The sequence below is a fragment of the Trachypithecus francoisi genome, unplaced genomic scaffold (genome assembly GCF_009764315.1).
Source record: "Trachypithecus francoisi isolate TF-2019V2 unplaced genomic scaffold, Tfra_2.0 Lachesis_group0, whole genome shotgun sequence".
Classification (NCBI taxonomy): Eukaryota; Metazoa; Chordata; class Mammalia; order Primates; family Cercopithecidae; genus Trachypithecus; species Trachypithecus francoisi.
This window is the reverse complement of record NW_022681453.1, coordinates 58,861,332-58,879,631: the sequence shown is the minus strand read 5'-3', so window position 1 is coordinate 58,879,631 and position 18,300 is coordinate 58,861,332. Positions and strand designations below refer to the sequence as shown.

At 46.6% G+C, this 18,300-nt stretch overlaps 1 protein-coding gene across 3 annotated transcripts in view; it reads right to left on the bottom strand.

Annotated features, from left to right (window-relative positions):
• Positions 1 to 18,300, bottom strand: part of FGD5 (FYVE, RhoGEF and PH domain containing 5) — a 124,778-nt gene that overhangs the window by 71,117 nt on the left and 35,361 nt on the right. The gene's annotated exons all lie outside the window — the stretch shown is intronic.

Here is an 18,300-nt window from a genome sequence, read left to right as displayed (position 1 = left end):
TCACCTTCTTGGCAGCTGCTGTGAGCATCACAGCTCATCTAGGTGTGACAGTCTCATATCTCTATGCCTGTGACTACTCCACAGGCATTGCCACTAAATAATGAACATAGCATAGCAGTCAGTACGTATTTACTGATGTCTGCTTTGAGCAGGCATGGGCTAGGCATTGAGAAAAACACTGGTGAGTGAAGCAGACATGGTCCCTGTTCTCAAATGTGAACAACTCGTGCACAATCACAAACTGTGATCCCCACAGCAGGGGCTCTCAACCCTTCTCTCTACACAGGAGACTGATTATTCCACAAGAGACTATGCCCTTCTGTTCAAAAACCTTCAGTGGCTCCCTCTTGCCATTGGCAATGTGGCCCCAGACAACTCACAAACCTTTCTTCCTACTCAAAATCTGGTCTTATTAAATCCTCACCAAATACTTACTCCTGCCCTCTGGGAATGCCTGGATGAGATGCTGGAATGACAGATGCATGGCAGGACAGAAGGGAGCAGACACTTCCTGGACTGCCTGGACCAAGCCTTCCCCCAGGCCCTGGCCCAGGCAGGGGGAAGTGAGGTGGGTGGGGGACATCAGGGGGACGAGAAACAGAGCCTTAGGCTATAGCTGAGCTAGACGCCTATCCTGGAGCTCCTCAAATGTCTTTTATAGGAGCCAGAACCGCCTGAACCTAATCCCAGAGTACCTGCAGCCTAAGGAGCTGGGGGCTCTGCCAAGGCCAGAGTAGGGTCCCCTGCTCCACAAGGGACTATCGGGTCAGAGCAGGGACAAAGTAACCTGTCTCTGCCTGGGCCTCCATTGACACAATGCGTTGGAGGTGGGGACTGTGGCTGTGCACTTGTGTACAGAGGCAAACCCAGTCCTCAGCAAGGCTGAGCCACGACTCAACCTACTAGCCTACAGGCTACCCTCTGGTCAGACTTCTTTCTTCTTCCTTTTCAAAAACATTGCTTTTTGTCCTTTTCTTTCAAATGATGAGGTGTTTTACAACAAGCCATATACCTACTACCAAGGTATACAAAAAAATAATCCCCTGCCAGACTTGCTGAGGTGTGCCAAAGCCTCCCTCCTGTCCCAGGGTCACCTACACTTCTGCTGCCAGTCACCATGCCGCCAAGGGCCACCAGCTCCCTCCACTGAGGAGCGGTCCCCAGCCTAAATGTAATCTGCTCAGCAGAGCTCAGATCAGGCTCAGTAAAGTGACTGCATGAACTGGTCTCACAGAGCCCTCACTTTCCTCCTTTCAGAGCTGCCTGCATCGATTTGCAACCCTTTTTCCAGCAGACCTGGAGTGGAGTCCTGCCCTCCCTCTGAGAGGAACAGCCACCTCAGTCAGCAGGAGCAGGTGGTGCTCTATCCAGGATAAGCAGTAAGGATGAGGGATGCAGCAGTTAGCAGTGCTCCTACCACTCCTCCTCCACATCCAAAAGGAAGGTGCATGCCAGGCAGAAAGCCAGAAACCCGAGTGTCTCTTAGCACAGCCACTACATGAGCGTCAGGCTTACCTTCCTCGCAGACTTACCTTCAAATACCTCCCGACCACATATCTAGCATCTCCAGCACAGCCTGTGCAGGCCAGGCCACCTCCTGCCTGAGTGTCTGTAACTGGTGTCTTCCTGAGCTCTCTGACTTCACCCTGGCTGCCACCCAATCTGTTCTTCACCCAGTGGTCAGAGTGGCCATCTCAAAACCCAGTCTGATTGTGCTGTCCCCTGGCTTAACTTCAGGGGCATTCCAGGGTTGCTGGGATTTGGCCCGAAGAGCTCAGCCTGTCCGGCAAGCCTGCAGGACCTGGGGAGGGCAAGGTGGGCACCCTCAGCTCCTGCTGCTGCTGCTGTGGTCTCCCCAGCATCAGATGCTGCTGGGCATCACAGAACCTGGGGGCTCTGCCTCAAGCCAAGCAGGGGGTGGTTTCCATGAGGCAGAGCCATGGGTGATACGGGGTAGAGGGCTCATGGAAGCCAAACCTCTGTGGAGTGGAAGGAGATAGCTCGAGGTCACGCGGTAAATCTGAGCTGACATACACTGCCTCTGAAGGTGCCTCTCTCCGTGCTTGGTCCCTTTTAGAGACCTGAAAGCAGATGTGGTTGGGGCCTGTCAGTGCACTGATATGTGGAGTTGGGTCTTGGGTGGGCCTTTGCTTTTGTTGTTATTTTACTTCTGAAAGTCAGTAGAGTATAGAAATGAGAGCTCGTGCTCTTGAGTTAGGCTTTCTGGGTTCACATTCTGGCTTGGCTATTTGTTGGCTGTGTTTAGCTTCTCCAAGCCTCAGCAGTGCTCAATTCTCAGTGAGTTACATAACATCAGACATTCAGAACAGTGACCAACACACGACAATTCAAACATCAGCTTTCTTCACCATCAGCTCTGTATTCTCCTGTCCCTTCCTGTCTTTGTGCTTCCCAAACCTGAGCCACTCCCCCGTGTTCAGCACGGCCCTCGCTGCCTCCAGCTGTTCTATCATTTGCCTCATGTTTTCTTTAAGTCAACTCATTTATAACACTTGTTACCAACTCTGGCCTCATCCTAAGTGATAATACCCGTGAGGTCATACGGTATATTCCTGTAACACTGTATTTTGAAATGTATTATTATTTTTAGACATAGGGTCTTGCTCTGCTGCCTGAGCTGGAGTGCACTGGTACGATCACAGCTCACTGCAGCCTCGACCTCCTGGACTCAAGCAATCCTGCCACAGCCTCTCCAGTAGTTAAGGAGTACAGGCACCACCACCAGGTTCAGTTAATTTTTAAATATTTTTTTGTGTGTGTGAAAAAGGGGTCTCACTATGTTGGCCACACTGGACTCTAACTCCTGGGTTCAAGCAATCCTCCCATTTCAGCATCCCCAGTAGCTGGGATTATAGGTGTATGCCACCACGCCCAGACCCTTCTAACACTTTAAAATAAAACCATATAATTATTAAATTATAATCATGTGTTTGACTAAAGTTATCTTGCTCACACTGGAGGTGCACAGACCTCACAGACGAACCTGGTTACTTCTGATCCTCAGTTCCGCCTCAGCCACGGCAGTCATGGGGCCCATGCAGATGGCCCTCTTCTTATTCTACTTCTTTTATCTGATTCTGTTTTCCAGAAAGATCACTAAAACAGATGTTAGGGGCAAAGGTTCAGGTGCTCTGATGATATTTCTGGCTCATTTATTTCACTGTCCTATTTAGGAATTATGAGTACAACAAATGGGGATAAGTCACCATTAGAAAAGTGCTGGTTCCTGCCTTCAGGAAAGTGAAAAACGTTCAGGCTCTCAACACTTAAAGGAAGCCCCCTTGAAGCCCAGAGAGTGGACAAACCAGACTCACTGATGGGGCCACTGGGCCACGGTCCATGGACAAGACATTCCTGTGGGCCACAGCCATGGCATACCTAGGGGTGTCAAAATGGGGACTGGTGGGGCCTTGCCCTGCCAAAAGCCAAGCCAGTCCCACTCCTGTCACTGGGCATTTCTTCCCAGTCCCTGCTCCCAAATGCACTTGCCCTCCTCCCTTGACCCCCTCCTGCATTTTGAATTTCTGTTCACTCAGAATTGTGAGTTTAGTTGTGACCATGATGTATTGTTAGGGTCAGTGTCTCTTTCCAATGCATACTAATATATTATGGTTATTATATATGAATATATCTAATGACAAGGAAAAAGTTGTGAATTTTCTTTTTTAAGTTTCTTTCCCTTTTTGGGGGGAGTGGTTCGAGTTGTAACGGACCCAAATGGAACTTCTAACGTGGGCCCCACATGATAGAACCAAATTCAGATATCACTAAATAAAATCTGGTGCCCTGAGCTGAAAGAAGAAGAAGAAGAAAAGAAGAAGGAGAATGAGAAGGAGAAGAAGAAATGAAATGTGCTTTCACTGTTGATCAAGGGGTACAGTTTCAAACAGGCATGAGGAACGGGTTTTGAGACTACTGCACAGCAGCCTAACTGCAGTCAATAATAAGTATTATAGATTTCAAAGTAACTTAGAGTAACTTTCCTTTCTTTCTTTTTTTTTTTTTTTTTTTTTTAGTAAGGGTCTCGCTCTGTCACACAGGCTGGAGTGCAGTGATACGATCTCCGCTAAGTGCAACCTCTGCCTCCCGGGTTCAAGCAATTCCTGAGCCTCTGCCTCCCAAGTAGCTGAGATTACAGGTGCAAGTCATTATGCCCAGCTAATTTTTCTATTTTTTAGTAGAGACGGGGTTTCCCCATCTTGGCCAGGCTGGTCTCGAACTCCTCACCTCAAGCGATCTGCCCGCCTCAGCCTCCCAAAGTGCCAGGATTACAGGCATGAGCCACTGTGCCTGGCCAACTAATAGAAACTTTCAAATGTCTTACCATAAAAATGATAAGGTGATGGATATGTTAATGACCTTGATTTAATTATGCCACACTGTATACATATACTAAAACATCACATTGTACCCCATAAATGTATAGGATTATGATTTGTCAATCAAAAATAACAGTCATACATTTTAGAGGTCTAGAAATTTCTTTAAAATGTGCTTTCACAATATGAAAGAGCAAGTATGATCCAATGCCTTTGCAGAGTCAACGAAAAAATGGCAGCAACAGACCCTATCTTAAACAGAAGTTGGCAGTAAAATAAATCAAAACATTCTGACACTAAAACCAAGACTGTCAACACCGCTGCTCCTACCGACCCTGGTATTGCTACCAAGTTGATCATATATAGAGCAAGGAAACATCTCTGATAGATGTTAACTTCTTCACAAATGCTCTGACAGACCCTGGCAGAAACCTGTGTCCTGGGGACGTAACCATGTCTTCCCTTGGGGAAAAAGACTGGGAACACTTACATATCATATCTATCTCCCCAGTCTGCCAACAGAAACCTCTGAGATGAGGCCGGGAGCGGTGGCTCACGCCTGTAATCCCAGCACTTTGGGAGGCCAAGGCAGGCAGATTACGAGGTCAGGAGATCGAGACCATCCTGGCTAACACGGTGAAACCCCATCTCTACTAAAAATACAAAAAAAAAAAAATTAGCCTGGCGTGGTGGCGGGCTTCTGTAGTCCCAGCTACTCGGGAGGCTGAGGCAGGAGAATGGCATGAACCTGGGAGGCGGAGCTTGCAATGAGCCGAGATTGCGCCACTGTGCTCCAGCCTGGATGACAGAGTGAGACTCTGTCTCAAAAAAAAAAAGAAACTTCTGAGATGAGTACTTTGCTCAGTATGGTCAAAGGAAGCCTGCAAGGCTCTATATTTTCAGCTATCTGGTGCCCGCCTGGTTTTTCATTCATTCATAAAAATTCCTATTAAGAGCCGTCTGTTCTAGACTCTACTACAGGTACTGAGGGTACATTGTCTATAGCCTCTCTAGTCAAAATGCCCATTATAATCATAACTGGGTGAGTTGTTATCTTCAGGTGGATTCCTCGAGCATACCAATATATTACATGTGAGAAAGCTCTCTAACCCAACTACCTACCCATCCACTCATTCACCCGTCTATCTATTCATCTATCTATCTAGCCATCCATCCATCCATCCATCCATCCATCCATCCATCCACTCACCCATCCACCCACCCACCTATCCACTTCAGGACATTGGACATCTGATCATCCATTTACCCTTCCAGCCATCCTTCCATCTACTCACTCAGCTATCCATCCTTCTACTCACCCACCCCCTCACACTCACTCACCAAATATGGCTCAGCAACTACTTCATGGAGCTAACACATGGGGGGATCAAAGATGACTAAAGTAATCTCTCTGGCCTCAGAGAGAGTACAGTGCAAATTATTTCTGAGCCCAGAGAGAGTACACAGCAAAGTCTTCTGAACCTACCCTCTTCACCAGCACTTTGCACTGTACTCTGGGTACTTTATTGTACTCCCTGGCCTCGGAGGTGGAGAGGGTGGGCTCAGAAGTCAGATTGCCTGAGTGGAATCCCACCTGTGCCACTTCAAGCAAGTTCCTTAATCTCTCCATGTCTCAGCTTTTCTTTTTTGTCAGTTTCATCTATAAAACAGGGATGATAGTAATATAGGTATAGATTATTTAGAGGATTCATTGAAATAATGCAACAAAGGCACTCAGAAGTGGCACAAAGAAGGTCCTCATTAGATATTAGCTAGTGGTGGTGTTTCCATAACCTGACAGCAACAGACGAAATAAGTTTATCAGAATAGCCCATAGGAACAATGAAAATGCAGACTGTCCTATCCTTCCATCAGTTGGTATCTTTCTGCTCTCTAGCTGACACTAAGGGTGGTTCAGAACCAGTAGAAAGGTCCCCATCTCTACAGTACCTTACGACTTACAGGCACCTTTATATCTGTTTCTTTGCTGAAGTCTCCTGGTTGCCCAGGGCTCAGTGCCTATGTTTTCTCAAGCCCCAAACCAGGACCAAGGATCTGAAGCTTTGCTGTACGGTAAGTGAGGAAGGACATTTGAGAGATAATTTGGAGGCCAAAAGGATGAAATTTCAGTAGGGCTCAGTAGCTCAAGCCTGTAATCCCAACACTTTGGGAAGCTGAAGCAGCAGGATCGCTTGAAGCCAGGAGTTCAAGACCACTCTTGGCAACAAAGTGAGATCCCGTCTCTAAAATAAAAAAAATTAGTGAATGTGGTGGCTCATCCCTATTGCTATTAGCCTCAGCTACTTGGGAAGCTGAGGCAGGAGAATTGCTTGAGCCTGGGGGTGTTGAGGCTGCTGGTCACATCACTGCACTCCAGCAGCCTAGGTGACAGAGCAAGGCCCTGTCTCTAGAACAAAAAAAAAAAAAAAAAAAGATGACATTTCTAACCATTATTTCAAGAGTTTAAAGGACAGAAAAATCATTTGATAATATTCAACATCCCTTCATGATAAAAGCTCTCAATAAATTAGGTGCAGAAGGAAAGTACCTCAACATAATAATGGCCATACATGTTAAACCCACAGTTGACATCTTACTGTTAGCTTTTAGCTTTTCCTCTAAGAACTGGAGCAAAACAAAGGTGTCCACTCTCACCACCATTCTTCAACATACTACTGGGTGTCCTAGCCAGAGCAATAAGGCAAGAGAAAGAAATAAAAGGCCTCCAAATTAGAAAGGAAGAAGTCAAACTGTCCCTGTTTGCAGATGACATAATCTTATATATAGAAAACCCTAAATATTCTACCAAAAACCTCTTAGAGCTGATAAATTCAGTAAAGTTGCAGGATATATAATCAATATATAAAAATCCATAGCATTTCTACACACGAACAATAAACTAGCTGAGAACAATTTTTCAAGAGCTACAAAAAAAATCACAATACTACATTTACAATAGCTACAATAAAAGCCCAATCTAGAAATAAATTTAACTAAGAAAGTGAAAGACTTCTACAAGAAAAACCATAAAACACTGATGAAAAAAAATCAAAGAGGATACCAACAAACAGACATTCCATGCTCATGGACCAGAAGAATTACTGTTGTAAAAATGACAATACTTATCCAAAGCAATTTACAGATTCAACGTAATCCCCATCAAAATACTAATGACATTCTTCACAGAAACAGAAATTAAAATTCTAAAATTTACATGGAGCCACAAAAGACCCAAATAGCCAAAGCAATCCTGAGCCAAAAGAATAAAGCTGGGGGCATCACATTACCAGACTTCAAAATATACTACAAAGCTATAGTAACCAAAAAAGCATGGCACTGGAATAAAAACAGATGCATAGACCAAGGGAACAAAATAGAGAACTCAGAAATTAACCCATATGTTTACAGACAACTAATGTTTTGACAAAAGTGCCAAGAACACTCATTGGAGAAAGGACAGTCTAAATGGGGCTGGGAAAACTGAATATCCATATGTAGAGGAATGAAACTAGATCCTCATTTCTCATGCTATGAAAAAATCAACTCAAAAGGGATCAAAGACCTAAATATAAGACCCAAAACTATAAAACTAATAGAAGAAAACACAGGAGAAATGCTTCAGGACATTGGTCTGGGAAAATATTTTATGACTAAGACCTCAAAAACACAGGCAACAAAAGTAAAAATAAACAAATGGGATTATATCAAACTACAAAGCATCTGCACAGCAAAGGAAACCATCAACAGAGTAAAAAGACAACCCACAGAATGGTAGAAAATATCTGCAAACAACTCATCTGACAGGGAATTAATATCCAGAATAGGTAAGAAACTCAAATGTCTTAACAGAAAACACACACGCACACACACACACACAAAACCCCAATCTGATTAAAAAGATGGGTAAATGATCTGAATAGACATTTCTCGAAAGAAAACATACAAATGGCCAACAAGTATATTTTTAAAATTCTCACATCACTAATCATCAGGGAAATGCAAATCAAAATCACAATGAGATATCATCTCACACTTGTTAGAATGGCTATTATCAAAAAGACGCAGGATAACAAATGCTAGCAAGGATGTGGAGAAAGGGAACTCTTCCACGCTGCTAATGGGAATGTAAATCAGTAGAGCCACTATGGAGAACAATATGGAGATTCCTCAAAAAACTACAAATAGAACTACCATGTGATCCAGCAATCCCACTACTGGGCATTTATCCAAAGGAAAGAAAATCAGTATACGGAGGAGACATCTGCACCCCCATCTTTATTGCAGCAGTATTCACAGTAGCTGAGATACAGAACCAACCTAGGTATCCAACAACAGATGAATGGATAATGAAAATGTGGTATACACACAAGATGGAACACTATTTAGCCATAAAAAAGAAAGAAATTCTGTCATTTGTGGCAACACAAATGGGATTGGAGGATATTATGTTAATTGAAATAAGCCAGAAAGAGAAAGTTAAACACTGCATCTTCTCACTTATACATGGAAACTAAAAAAAAGCTGATCTCCTAGGAGTAAAAAGTGGAACAGAGGATACTAGAGGCTGGGAAGGGTAGGAGTAAGGTGAGGATAGGGAGAGACCTGTAAAAGAATATAAAAATACAGCCAGATAAGAGGAGTAAGTTCTAGGGTTCCATAGCACTGTAGGACTATGGTTATCAATCATATATTATATAGTTTCAAGTAGCTAGGAGGAGGATACTGAATGTTCCCAACACAAAGAAATGATCAACGTTTGAGATGATGGTATGCTAACTACCCTGATCTGATCTATAAATTACATATATCAAAACATCACTATGGACCTAATGAATATGTACAATTATTATTTGTCAATTTAAAAAATAAGAGAGGGCCAGGTCAGCTGGCTCACACTTGTAATCCCAGCACTTTGGAAGGCTGAGACAGGAGGACTGCCTAAGCCCAGGAGTCTTCGAGATCAGCCCTGGCAACAAAGCAAGACCTCCCATCTCTACAAAAAATTAAAAAACTAGCTAAGTGCAGTGGCGCATACCTGTAGTCCTAGCTACTTGGGAGGCTGGGGCAGGAGGATCACTTGAGCCCAGGAGGTCAAGGCTGCAGTGAGCTATGATCATGCCACTGCAGTCCAGCCTGGGGGACAGAGTAAGCTCCTGTCTCAAAAATACATACATACATACATACATACATATATACATAAAAAGAAAAGAAACAACAAAAAAAGAACCAATGGTCTGTTGTACCTTGAATGGGATCTTTCCAGGAAATTCTGGGCATGTGGTCATTACAGGGGTAATATGGTCTCACCACTGAAGAAGTTTACCTGGAGAGTCACATTCTAGGAAAACAGGAAAAGGGCCAGGTGGTCAGCATTGCAAGTTTAGTGACCAAGTAGCCCAGAATGTTGGCACCACACAGAAGAGAGTCACTGTGTGACCTCAGGCAAGCCACTGAACCTCTCTGTTTCTTACCTTAAAGTGGTGACAACTAAGGAGGTTCACTGTGGGAGTCAATGAGAACATGATGGTGAAAGCGGCCACGGCCTGACATACAGCAGGTCCTTTCTGGCCAGCTCTGAAGAGCCTGCAGAAGGACCAAGTTCTAAATCCCCCCACCTAGTCTCCCTGGGACTGTATCCACCCTCTGAGTCCACTTGTGCTGTAAAGGGAATATCAATTAAAGCTGCCCAGAGCCTGTTACCTTAAACGACCTTCCAAATGAGCCTAGTTCTTTTCGGCATCCTAGAGTTGTAAAAGGACATGTGCCTCCACGTGGGGAGACGAATGCTGTATAACTCAGCCTGGTGCTGTCCAACTCTGACCATTTAATTCCGTCCTATGTAATGCTCGTTGGGAGCCACAAGTCTGAACACAGCCAAAAGGGCCTAATAAGTCGTGAAAAAGAAAGGAACGCTCTCCCTCCTGGGAATCTCTCAGTGGGCACTCCAACCTCAAATTCCATCCTCACTGGTGTGGAGATTCATGCGAATGGGGCCAGACTGCAGATGTAACTTCTCCCAGCCCTTCAGAGTCAGGCTGGGACCTTTCTGAAGCTCACGAGCCCAGCAGGGAGGGGAAGGGGGCTTCGGGGCTGAGCCCTCTGGGCGCTGGAAAGTTTGAAATGGAGGAGACAGGCTGGCGAGAATGAGTATCCCAATTAGCAGAATAGCTGGAAGAGCTTGTAAGTGGGCAGAGGGGAAGGCTGGATACGGGATAGGGATTTCTAAATCCTCAGACATTTGTGCCATTCCCTTGCTGAATCCTTCACCCCTCCGTGCCCCAGCACCTTCCCAGTACTAAACAGTCCCTCCAGGACTTCCCTGATGTCCCCTTCGGAGCTATCATTTGCACTGTAACTAGGACCACCGATGACAAGGCACAGCACAAATGTGATACTGTGGAAACAGCTCAGGAGGACTAGGGGTCCTGGATTCCTCATTAAACCCCGCACATCTGGGCTACATTGTGGCTGTCCTGGGGAGCCCCAGTTTCCACATCCATAAAACTGAGGTAGAGGCTGGACTCATGGGTCAAAGCACAAAACACTCAGACATATGAAACTGCATGCTGAGACCAGACACACACATCCCACAGCCTGGGGGCCAGGCCCTGAGAGTGCTGCCTTCCTGGTGCCTCCTCGTGTCTGAAGTGAGGCTCCCCCTCACGCCTCTCGGAGAGAACGCGTCCTGCACCCAAGGTCAGCCAAGGGATAGCATTATAATGGTTCCCAGAAACATGACCGAAGCAGAGACTTTTTTAAAAATTCAATTTCCATTTCTCACTAAGTAAAAACAAAAGTTCATCCTTGTTTTCCAACCAGAGACATCCCCACCCCTCCTCTTAAAATGCAGCAGCATCAATGGTGTCAGAAGCATTTGTTTTCTTTTTATAACAGCATTAATGAGATATGAGTCACATACCATGAAATCTGCCCCTTTAAAATACAATTCAGTGCTTTTTAGGATATTAGTATATTTAAAGAGTTGTGTGACCAACACCATTATCTAATTTTAGAACATTTTCATCACTCCAAAAAGAAACCTCATTCCCCTCTAGGCCCCTCAGCCCCTGGCAACCACTAGTCTACTTCCTGTCTCTACGGATTTGCCTATTCTGAACATTTCATTACATGAAATCACACAATATGAGGCCTTTTGTGTCTGGATTCTTTCACTTAGTGTGTTTTCCAGGTCCATCCATTTTGCATCATGTGTCAGCTCTTCATTCTTTTTCATGGCTGAATAGTATTCCACAGTATGGATAGATCATACTGTTTATCCATTCAACTGACAGACATTTGAATTGTTTCTTTTTGGCTATTATGTATAACGCTGCTGTGAATATCTGTGTACAAATTTTTGTATAGACATATTTTCCTTTCTCTTGGGTATATACGTAGAAGTGGAATTGCTGGGTCATATGATAAACCTATATTTAATGTTTTGAGAACTACCAGACTGTCTTCCAAAGAGGCTGTATCATTTCACATTCCTACCAGGAATGTATGAGGGTTCTAATTTCTCTACAGCCTTGTCAACACTTGTTACTGTCTGCTTTTTTTTTTTTTTTTAATCTTAGCCATCCTAGTGGGTTGTAAGTGGCTTTTTAGAGATTTTCAAAGAATTTTGTTTTTTCTGATTCCATCTCAGCCTTCTCCCAACCCATGCAAACACTATTTTTCCTAGCCAAAACGAAAAAGGGAAACATAACTGTGACCATGAAGGCTTTATTTTCAGATAGTCAAGCGAGGCTCAGAAGTCCAGGGGTGGGGCGGCGGGGTGGGGGTGGGGGGGCGAATCTAAACTTTTAGAAGATCTTCAGGAACCTCATAAAATTGTAACATAAAGAGGTAACATTCAAGAATAATATGTAAGCCAGAGCCACAAACCCACCAGTGTGATGGTGTCTCAGGCTCTGTCTTTGGGACACTGGAAGTGCCTTGGGCAACTTGGGGTAGTAATGCTGGCAGCAGAGTCCGGAGCCAGCTTTTCTGCCACACTGTTGGTTCACATGCCTGGCCTAGCCGTAAACACTGGCCCTAACATTTTGGTCATATCTGGGACTGCAGTAGAGGACAGTAGTAAAGGGCACACATTTTGGGATCCGACTGTCGGATGCCAAGACCCAGTTCTGCCACATATCAGCCCGATGACCTTAGGTAAGTTGCTTAACCTGCCTGCCTCAGTTTCCTCATCTGTAACATGGAGATATCAGTCCTTAAATTCCCAGGGTCTATGCAGGGATCAGATGAGATGACATCTGTAAATGAGGTATACGATCTGTGTAACACAGTACCTGCTGGTTTTATTTTACTAGAGTCCATCTGAGCTAAAGGCCAGTCTGAATTCAACAGGCAGAGCTCCTCAACGCTTACAGACCTGGGTTCTGGTCCCACCTGTTACCAGTGTGGATCCCTTCCCCTCCAAGGGCCTTAGTTTCCCCATCTGTAAAATGAGAGAACTAGAACTAGAAGCTCTTCCCACCAAGATGCCCTGTGGCTTTATGTCCAAAGCTGAGGAATTTTGCTCAAGTGATTCCTGCCACAGTTTTGGCATTATCAATCATCCTACACGGCCAAACCAACTCCTTGGCCCACGTATACATTTGCACTTTCCCATCTAAGACTGTTCCAGAATTCCTTCCCACCCTCCCCTCCACTTGCCCAACACCATTCCCCCGACCCCCTCCAACCCCGGCCAAAGTCCAACCCAAATACCACCTCTTCCAAGAAGCCTTCTGTCTCTCCCGCAGGAAGGTCTCCCGTTGCCGTTTACTACAGCGACTCCAGTTAATTTATGTTCCTATATTAAAGTTCCTTGAAGGTAGCAGTCATGGGCTTGCTATGCATTTCTGTATCCTCCATGAAGGGCACACAGTAGGTGCCCGACAAATGACTGATCTATCCCAGTTTCCCCATCTCATCCCAGCTGAAGGAGGTGACTTCCTCCTGCCACCCGAGGCAGGGGGCGTCTCTCTGTCTGCACATATAACAGTGCCTGGCTCACGCTGAAACGGCATCACAGGTGCTTCCACTGCTGAGAACATTGTGGCCAGACAAGTATTAGGAGACAAATGAGCTTCCTTTCTCACCAGGCCATGCTTTTAAATCACTAGGAATATAGCCAGGAGTGGGAGAGGGAGAAGCACCCTATGGGCTGGATCTGGTTCTCCCACAGGTTCAGCTGATGCTGCAGGATGGGTGGTGAGGACTGCCTTGGTTTCCTCAACTGCAAGATGAGCTCTACAGTTGTGGGTCCTGAGCACCTAACTCCAGCCCAAAGCAGGAGGAAACTCAGACTCATCTTTCTGCTGCAACCTCCACCCTGGGATTCAGAGGAACCCAGACCACAGGCGAAGCAGGAAGGGCCGGGGAGTCACTGCTCCCGCCTCAGGCAGCTGGGGAGGATGCAGTGGCTGGAGATTCATGGAGGACACTATAATTTAATAACCACACACCACATCTGAAGCTGCCAGGAGCTATGAGAGGGGCAGCCTGTGGTTTCCAAGTGTGGTGGTCTGAATAACAATCCCCTTCTCCCATCCGCCTTCCACATAGACACAGCCAGCCAATGATAACAACAGCAGCAGCAGCAACAGCAGATGCAGAAGCCAGCATTTTTTAGGGCTTACTATGTGCCAGGTGCTCTACGGCTTTTTCCCAACCACTGTATCCTGTAGACATTAACACTCCCATTTTACAGATGGAGAAACAGGTGCAGAGAGACTAAGTTCAGGGCCAGGATCTGAACACGGGGAATGTGGTTTCAGAGCTCCCCCTCTGACAATGAGTCTATGCAACCTCTACTGTATTTACTCATTTATTGAGCACTGAGCTGAGCACATCCCAGAGGCTATCTCGTTTGATCCTTTCAACCACCTTAGTGAGGATTAGAAGCACTTTCAACCACTTAGTGAGGTAACCAGTATTATTATACTCATCTTTCAGTCGGAGAAACTAAGGCTCTGTGAGGTTAAATGACCCACCCAAGGTCCACTCTGCTATATTCCCCTTCCATTAACCTCTCTCAGACAAAACCACAAGCAGATGGCCCATGGCTGGACCCACACACTGGACACATCCATTCATTCGGTTCACTGTCACCTCCACTGTGCTGGGCAGTACCAGGGCGGAGCAGGGCTCCCAGCCCACAAGGCATGAAAATGTGTGAGAGGTGCCAGGACACAGAGGAGTGTCCACAGAGCACCTGGAGGGCAGGTGGGTGCAGGCCTTTTGACTCACATGAACAGGAGTGTCATCCATGGCTAGAGTGGGATGCCTGGCTGGGGGACGCAGAGGAAATTCATCGCACAGGGCCAGACAGAGACGGACACACTGAGGCTCAGGCCCAGAAGGGAAGGGCCACACACTTGGACCCAGACACGTTATATCACACACATGCTCTTGTCATGTCACTCACATGGTATTCCCCAACTCCATCTGCCTCCTCTACTCCAAACACAGAAGAAGCATTTTCAGAGGATGCCACCCTTTGCCAAGGGCGCTAAGACCCTATAAATCCACCCTGCTCCTGAGGGCAGGGGCTGCATCTGATTCTGCTGGTCCCTAGAGCCCAGCTGGGAATGGATGCCTGGAAAGTGTTTGCTGACCTGAACTGATCTGACTTCTCACACCAGCCAGGGCCCAGGGGCCCTCCTTTCCAAGGCCAGCTCAACCCTTACCTCCTACTCCAGGAAGCCTTCCCTGACTACTAGCTAAGCTAATGAGGCTTAAGCTTTAGGTCCTACACTTGCATGGGTTGGTACCTTTCAAGGTTCTATGAGTTAATTTATAATCTTTTTTATTTGCATAAATTTAAAAAATAACCTATATACTATCAGTATAATCAACATAGAGCCCATTTCTTACAAGATTTTAATTTTCCCTCACTTCTTAAGGAAGATTTTGTAGTATAAGTGAGGTGCCTAACCTGTACCCCATGGGTTCCAGGGCTGCATGGAGCTGGCCTGGCCTTTTGGCATCTCGGTTCTCCCATTTGGGTTCTGTACTCCATGAGGGCAGTGAGCCTTGTGGTGTTAAGGCTGCGGCAAGTTACCTACTTAACAGGTGGGGACAGTGAGGGCCAAAGGGAAGGATGGGAAAGCAGACCCGATTTCCACGGCTCCCAGAAGCCTCCTTGCAGAGGGGGCCAGCAGTCCTGCAGGTCAGGCGTTCGGGGTGTGGTAGTCTTGGAGGGAAGAGGCGCGGGGAAGGGCAGGGCTGCCCGGGAAGTGGGACTTTTTCCTTCCACAACAACGAAAAGTCTCGTCCAAAGGGTGGGAAGAGAGGCACCGCCCTCAGCCCCACATGTCTTCAGGGCTCCCAGTGGCTGGCTGCCCCTCCTCCACCCACCTCCCAGGATTTGTCCTGCATTTCCTGTAAACACCGACACTTCCTCCCTGGGGAGGGCCTGGCAGTGTTGGGGCCACACCCCACGGCTGACAGAGCCCGGCAACAATGGCTGGCCCAGGGCTCCAGCTGGCCACTCCACACCCCAGGCCTTCCCAGGGACCCAGAGAAAGGCTATCCTTTCCTAGAGCTGGGCAGTCCAATGCCCCCATGCCACAGATGGACAACTCAAGGCTCAGAGAGGAGGGGAGGCATTTGTCCTGGGCTACACAGCAAGTCTGCAGCCAAAGGCAGGGTTACAACTTGCTCATCTCTACACCTCAGCGCCTCCTCTGCAGACTCGGACCGTGACACACTGAGCTCTCGAACGGGAGCTCAGACTCCAGCCAGCCTGCCTAGGTTTCCAAAACTTGGTTGCCACTTATCAGCTACACAACCCTGGGCAAGTTTTCTGTGCCTCAATTTTCTCATCAGTAAAGCAGGGATGGTAACAGTACAGACCTCACTAGGTTGCTGTGAGGATTTAGTGAAGTGTTATATATAAAACACTAAGAACATAACGGCAGCTATGTTGCTGTTCCTGTTTTTAATGTTTACTGAAAGCTCCAACCAGGACAGATTCTGAGTCTCCAGGTCTCCATCCAACCAGGGATGCTAATTGGGCTCGACTTTCCAACTTCAGAGCAGTTCAGGGTTAGAAGCACTGTTCGGGGAGTCAGGAGACTCTTGCTCTACCAGTAACTCACCCCGTGATCTCAGACAAAAACACTTCCCTCCTATGTGCCTCAGCTTCCTCAGCTATAAAATGGAGACTAAAACCCTACTCTTCCTCATGGGTGAAATGAGACAACAGAAAGAAAAGCACATAGAAAAAGTTCTAGTTGATACATGAGGTGTTTCAGGTGGGGGTCGGTATTTCCAAATACATAGTCACAAAAACTCATCTTCGAGGATAAACCCTGAAAGTCTTTATCAGTATTGTGTTAATAATCTGGCTACACTGACAGCTTACATGTGCCAAGTCCTGGCCAAGTGCTTACCAGCAGGATTTCATTCACTCCCCAGAACCACTCTCCCAGCAGGCTATTAGCATTCTCTTATCACAAAACAGAGGGATGGAGGGGAACCTCTAAGTTCAGTCTCCTTTGATTTGTCTCAAACCTGTGACCTTCGGCTCTAAGAACAGGCTGAAGAGGGTTTCCCTACAGCCCAGCTAAGATCTGCACAGCACTTCACAGTCTACAAACACCTCCACATATTTCATTACGGTTGATTCTTCCCACAACCATGTGAGGTAGGCACCATCACCTCCAACAGAAAGAAATAAGCAAGGCCCAGCGGGGCTGAGTGACTGCCTGGATCCCACAGTTACACAGTAGAAATGGGGTCTCTGGCCCCACGGTCGGGAAGTCTCCCCTTTGTATGCCAAAGCTTCTTCATCTCCTGCATGAACCACAGAGGACCTGGACAGTGGCTCCTGACTCTGGACCCAGCACAGGGACATGTCAGGCAACTCCCTGTGGACCTGGGGTGCCGTGTGAGCAGTTTCTGAGGCCTGTGGCCCAGTGTCTGGAAGTACTCATGAGCTATGCAACTAAGCCCGTTTTTTCAGTCAGTAATTGCTTTGAAATATGGGTTCTGAGAGTTTGGCTGCAGTGCTAGCTGGCACAGTCTTCTCCCCACATGCCAGGACAGAGACCACGACAATAGAAAGCTGGGAAAACCATCCACCCCACAGACAATTCTGGCTTAGGATGAAAGAAAGCATTGGAAGAGAGGCAATGAGCTGAAAAACAGAACCCTTGAGGATGGCACCCTCCTCCCTCAGCCCCATTCCCCCTAGTGCAATCTTTCAGTCCCCAAAAGAAGCCCGTGAGCCCCCAAACAACACACGGCTCTCCCACATTTCAAGCATTTTCTTCTTCCATGTGAAGACTGCACCAGGCACCCGGGTTCAATGAACACGATGGGTGTGCCCCTACTTAATGACTTGGGAGATAATTCCAATGTGAAACAAACTTGAAGTTTCATCAAATAGGGAAGAGGTTTTCTAAGAATCAGTCACCTTTATGTCAGTAAACCACAGGGCTTGGTGACTGTGAGTTCTCATCCCTGTACTTATACCCAGTCCCAAACCCAGCCTCTGAGCAGCACACACCTCACTCCGCATCCTTCACGTCTCCCTGCTGGGCCACCTGTTCCCCAACTTCAGTCATATCCCCTCTCGAGATTCTGAAATTCACTCTGCCACTAGTCAGGGAGGACCTGGGGAACTTGATTCTGTAACCCACGGTCTGAACATAAAGTGTATTAAGGCAATTTTCAAACTGTAAAGTTCTATAAAACAAAGCATGTTCCAACGAACACTGCTTCAGACCTTCGGGGGATGACTATGAAGCCCGCCCCTGGGGATTTTGTTTCTGATGCAAAGTCCACCTTCAAGTGTAACCAGGCTCCAGGGTCTGGGTCTCTGTCTTGATAAACTCTCCCACATCCCAGCCTCAGTAGATGGAATCCTGCTACCTTCACGCTCACTGCATCACCTATTCCCAGACTTCTTAGTTCAGGGAAACTTCTTAACCTTTCAGAGTAGGGAGAGGAACTAAAAACTAAA